This window comes from Urocitellus parryii, chromosome 12 (genome assembly GCF_045843805.1).
Source record: "Urocitellus parryii isolate mUroPar1 chromosome 12, mUroPar1.hap1, whole genome shotgun sequence".
In the NCBI taxonomy this organism is placed as follows: Eukaryota; Metazoa; Chordata; class Mammalia; order Rodentia; family Sciuridae; genus Urocitellus; species Urocitellus parryii.
In genome coordinates this window covers 94,287,199-94,293,214 of record NC_135542.1, presented here as the reverse complement: position 1 = coordinate 94,293,214, position 6,016 = coordinate 94,287,199, and the positions used below count along the sequence as shown (strand labels likewise).

At 40.7% G+C, this 6,016-nt stretch overlaps 1 pseudogene; it reads left to right on the top strand.

The window, feature by feature from the left end:
• The first annotated feature begins 849 nt into the window (after nt 1–849).
• Nucleotides 850–1,533, top strand: LOC113188917 (COP9 signalosome complex subunit 8 pseudogene; annotated as a pseudogene).
• The last annotated feature ends 4,483 nt before the right edge of the window (nt 1,534–6,016 follow it).

The window sequence follows — 6,016 nt, the reverse complement described above, 5'->3', positions numbered from 1 at the left end:
TCACCCATGGGGCTATAGCAAGATACACCCATGCACGAGACACCGACCCTCGAACTCAGGAAGGGTGGGGAAATCTCTGCCACATTTCTGAGACTGAGCGCCTCAGCACCCAGCCAGCCGGGGAGTGTAACTCAGTATTATGTAAGGTTGGTCTCCCACATCCACATATTTTTCATAATAGCTATTTTAATGTTATCTTTATAGTCAGCATTGTAAGAAACGTTGATTCTAGGATTCATCATGGAAAGATCTACAAGATGGCAAGTATTCATCAATCTGCTATATACTTGTAATTTTGGTAAGATGCATTGAAAATAAAATCTCACTCTCTAGGACAGTTTTGTTGTCATGAAAATGAGTAGCTTTCTAATTCTGTATTGTTTTTAAGTGATGAGCACAACAGTATAAAGTAAGCTAGCAATATTTTTTGTAACATGCTAAGGATATTGTATCATAAATCTTTCCTTTAGAAAAACTCTGGCAAGCTGCTCTAGAAAAAGAAACTTAATTTGGCACCCTTTCAGCAAGGTGTAGTTAGTTGGGCTTGAGTTAGATTAGCTAGGAACAATTATAAAGAGTAATACAACCATACAGAGAGAACCTCATCCAGAGGTGTCTTGACACTGTAAGGACTCTTCTCAATATGGCAGAAAAACTGCTGTCTATAAATAAGAAAAACTGTTCTGCATCTTGATGTGGTATGCTCCACATTGTCTCCTTTTTATTCTGTTTCTCATCCCATTTTGAAGTTTGGAGATCTTACTCATGGATCCTGTTCTTGAAATCAATATACATTGGTCCTGAATGCAAGGATGCTACTTAGCAAATCCATCCTACCATCAAGAATCTATGAGAGCATCAGGGGTCTGGTGGTTGATAGGTGCTGCTGAAAGACCACTCAGGAAGATACCAGTGGCGGTGATGGCGGAAGGAGCCTTCAGTTTCAAAAAGTTGTTGATTCAGTGTGAGAACCAGGAACTCGAGGCTCCTGGAAGAATTGCTATACCCCCAGGGTATCATCAGCTTCTAGTTTTATGTTTGCTTCACAATGATGTGAATAATGAAAGACATCTTTGGGAAAGGATACCACCTGATATAAAATCTGCAAATTCTGAACTTGGGAGAATTTGGTCAGTAGAACAGAAAATCTGGCAACGGGATTTCCCTGGGATCTACGTGACCATCAGCGCCCACCAGTGGTCCCAGACAGTGAAACCAATCATGGATGCACAGAGATGCCACAAGAAGACTCGCCTTTGTCCTGGTCTCTCAAGCATACACCTCGATAACCGCTGATGATTTTGCAACTTTTGTGGAACTTCCTGTAGAAGAGACTGTGAAAGGTACACTAGAACCAGGATGGCAAGCCGACTTCACCACCAGAATGGTTCTGCCCAGAAAGCTAGTTGCAGGGGCTCTGGATGTTTCCTGTAACAGGTTTATTCCTTTATCAGAGCCTGCCCCTCTTCACGGATCCCCAAAACACAGCAGTTAGCCAGACTGATCGATTATGTGGCTTTCCTTGAAAACTGATGTACCATTCTGAATTCAGCATCCGCTTCAGAATCTCTGAATACAGAATCACTGACAAATACAGAAATGTAAAGATCTTTATTTTCAATTTACTGGATGAATTATACGCACCTCAGCATTCCTTAATGAGTATGTGATAAAATACATATATAAAAATATGATATGTATATTTCATCCTTAAACATGATGCCAAATAGTTGTTAAAGCCATTCTCATTTTGTCATATCTAACAATCTGGTTGGATGGAGCTCATCAGTATTATGCCATTCGTTTCTAGTTCCTGGAGATCCCTAACTCAAGCTCTCCTGCCTGGTACAGAGCACTGCTTGCTGTCAGCCACCCTCCTGCCCTGTGCACACCTCCGTCAGAGCCGCAGCGGTGGGCTTGAGCTGGAGCAGGGCCTGAATTGCTGGGATTGTGATTCACCCTCCCTGGAGAAAATGATCCCTTTCTCCCCACCTCCGGAGAATCACTAATAGGTACAGAAATATTGCTAAGGAGCAAGAAGGACATTTTCCGAATAAACCAGTTTGTTAGCGTTTGTTTCTGCACTAAGTATTAAGTGCAAAAGGGGAAGGTTAGGGGCACAGTGCCTTGTGTGTCAGGGAGGTGTTATGATGAGTGATGCGCTCCTCACAACTCTCCTGTGCCGCAGTCTTGGCTGGGCACAGAATCACGAGCCACCACACACCTTGTAGATTCAAACAGCAAATCTTTATTCCCGAACTCACACCGGCCTCTATACACACGTTCTGGGGAAATCCCAGTTCTGCCTGCACAATTCACGTCCCAAAATACTTTCTCAATTCCAGGAGAACTCAAGGGGAACTCAAGGATCGGGCGTGCCTGAGGCAGCAGGATAAGCCCTATTCCCCCGCAGGGTACACCTTAAACCTGGAACTTCCCTAAAATCCAAGGACGGGATACTCCCTAAAACCTGATCAGCTCTAAACCCGGATCCGCCCTGGTCCTTGAGCAAGGTCACCTTACTCAAGCATACATGCAATGTCCCATCGAATGTCCTCTAAGCAACATGGGGTACACTGGCAAGGAAATTTCGATGCGTCATTCCTACTTGGCAATGGCCCTCAGCACTCCTGCATCCAGTTGGTTGCTTACATTTACCCTGAGGTGCAAGTTCTGCCTTTTGAAGAAGAAGTGCTGAACAAGTCTTCATTCTTTTTGTGACAGCCCTCCAAATATTTGAGGTTGTTTATTGTATCTTTAGGTTAAAATACCCCTTAGCTCATTTATTGTGCCTTTGTTCAATAAATATTTAATTGACTTCTTAAACAAAAATCTATGAGAATATTTATTAGCTTTTATAAAAATGAAATCTTATGCATTTCTAAGTCACTGTGTAGCTAGATGTTGGATCATAAATTCTGCATCCAGTATTCATCCTTGCACCCAATACTTTCCTCCATGTGGAGTTTAATGGAGACTTGGCAGGGTCTCTCTAGGAAGACTGACTCTTCAACTGAGTGCACACCATGACGTAAAATTTGAGGCATAGAGTGACTTATTGATTGAACATGGTAGACTATCAATTATCAACATTTCACAAACTCACCTGGGCCCAAGAGACATTATTGATAGCAATTGATATCTAGACCATTCTGCACAAGCTAATACATGATTTCTCTTCTTTAAGTAGTTTCTCTCCACAGAGTCTTCCTGAAAAACTGAGTTTTGTGGATTCAAATTCAGGTTAGTGAACTGTTCTAGTCGTTCCCTTGACAGGCTTATTCAAGAAGGACCCGCACTTTACTGAGACTTCAGCTGAGGTCACAACTGACACAGCTCTTTATATCTGTCATGATATTGACCTGTCATAACCTTTAAAGGCTGTGATTTTGTGATATGGTATTTGTGATAAAGAATGTCTCCAGTGCTTTGTAGAGATTCTTTTGTCCCTGGATTATTTTGGGATTGGGGTCTTTCTACCCTATATCATTTTCCCCCATAAACCAATTCAGAGGTTCCACCCCAAAGCCTTGTTGTGATTGATTAGATCACTTAGAGAGATGTAAACCTCTGAGATGCTGCATCAATGGCAGACACAGGAGCCCTTTTGTTTAATTAGTTTTTTTTTTCTTAAGAACATCTTCCCTGAAAAGACAAAGATGTTAACCATGTTCTCTTAAGAAAGCTGGTGTTCCACAGGGTTCTGGAGGCTACCCCAGACTACCCCACCTTGAGAAGTCCTTTCATCTAAAGAGCAGATTGGTACTTTTCTGATTAGGTCTGACTGACCCTGACCCTACCCAGGCTCTACTTGCTTTCCTACTCTATCTCAAGCTTTAAAAATTACCAGTACCCAAGCCTGAGCCCTAGAACTCTTAATTGATCTTTGGTAAGTCCTGGTACTGGTAGTTTAAAAATTTTCCCAACTGATTATTTTTCCATCAAGGTATAATTTACATACAATAAAACATATACTTCTCAGTATACAGTTCTATGAGTTTTGGTGAATGCCTACAGTCAGGTAACCAATGCCTCGATCATTATAGAAAATATTTCCATCACTGCAGAATGTTCATGGGCAGGAGAAGCATGGATGCTGGCTCCAGGGAGAGGAGGGGACCACTTTTCTTCTCATTTTTTATTCTATCTGGGCTTCTGGCCAATTGGATGCTGCCTGCCCTCGCTAGGTGAGAGCTAATCTCTCTTTATTCAGTCGACTGATTCAAATGTCAGTCTCTTCTGGAAACATACTCATGGATAAACCCAGAAATAATGCTTTGCTAGCTCCCTAGGCAACCCTTAATCCAGTCAGATTGACACCCCAAATTGACCACTGAATGCTAATGAATCTTCGGCAAAGAAGTCATGTTTCTAATTGTGTGAGCTTCTAAAATTCCTTTTAGATGGTGTCTCTCTCCTCTCTTTTCCTTTACCAACCTGGAGGTTAGAGGGCAATACCAAAATGACTTAGAAACCTAAGGCTTCAGAGATCCAATTATGTAATGTCAAGTCCCATTCATTTCATCTTGGCACATTAATCTCCTGGAAAATTCAGAATAATTTCAGGGCATCCCAAAGGAATATTCCATGACTGAGAGTGCTCTTAATTTTCAGGGTAATGTTGGACCCTGATATCTAAAGTTGAGATTCTCAGATGAGACAGAGACACCCAGAGAGAGTGTGTTTTGTTTATAGACTTCTTCCTAGTTCTTTGTACTTTGAAACTAACTTTTAACCATATCCCACAAATCTACAGAAGTTGAGTATTTCTGTCAATCTGAGTCTTTCTCCAGCTGATGTCACCAATCTCTTCATGTGATCAACCAATCAATCATCGCATAGACCATTACCAGACAGAAGTCTGGTTGATCTCTAATATTCTTTTTTTTTAAATGTTTTTATATGTTATGTTTATTTATACATGACAGTAGACTCTATTTTGATATAGCTATACAAGCATGGAATGTATCTAATTCTAATTTGGGTCCCAGTCTCATGGTGGTACACAACGTTGAGATTCACTGGTCTTCATATGTGTACCTAGGAAAGTTATGTCACTGTACATAGGAAAGTTATTCCACTGTCTTTCCTATTTCAAATCCATCTTCCTTCCCTTCATTCCCCTCTGTATGATCCACTAAAATTCTATTTTTCCCCTCCCATAACTTGTTATGGGTTAGCATCCACATAGCAGAGCGGGAACATTCAACCTTTGGTTTTTGGGGGAATTGGCTTACTTCACCTAACATGGTAGTCTTCAGATCCATCCATTTAGCAGCAAATGTCATAAAGTCATTCTTCTTTATGACTGAGTAATACTCCATTGTGTATATACACCACATTTTCTGTATCCATTCACCTGTTGAAAGGCATAAAGATTGATTCCATGGTTTAGCTTTTGTAAATTGTCCTGCTATAAACATTGATGTGGCCTTTTCACTGTAGTATGCTGATTGTACTTCCTCTGGATACATACCGAGAAGTGGGATAACTGGGTGAAATGGTGGTTCAATTCCCAGTTTTTGAGGAATCTCCATATTGCTTTCCAGAGTAGTAATACTTATTTGCAGTCCCACCAACAATGTATGAGTATACCCTTGTCCCCACATCCTTGTCAACATTTTTATTATTACTTGTATTATTGATACTTGTCATTCCACTTGAACAGATTAACTGGGTGGTAACTGTTGGCACGTAGGATCTGGCTGAAGGAACAATAGGTCACTGGGGGTGTGCCTTGGGGTTTATCTGTTGTCCCTGACGCCCTGTGAGCATTATCTCTTTCTGCTTCCTGCTTTTATTATTACATGTATGTGCTCTTGTAATTTTGATTTGCACTTCTCTAATTGCTGAAAATGTTGAGCATTTTTTCATACATTTGTTGACCGTTCATATTTCTTTTTTTTTAAAGAAAGAGAGAGAGAGAGAGACAGAGATAATTTTTTAATATTTATTTTTCAGTTTTTAGTGGACACAACATCTTTATTTTATATGGTGCTGAGGATCGAACCCAGAG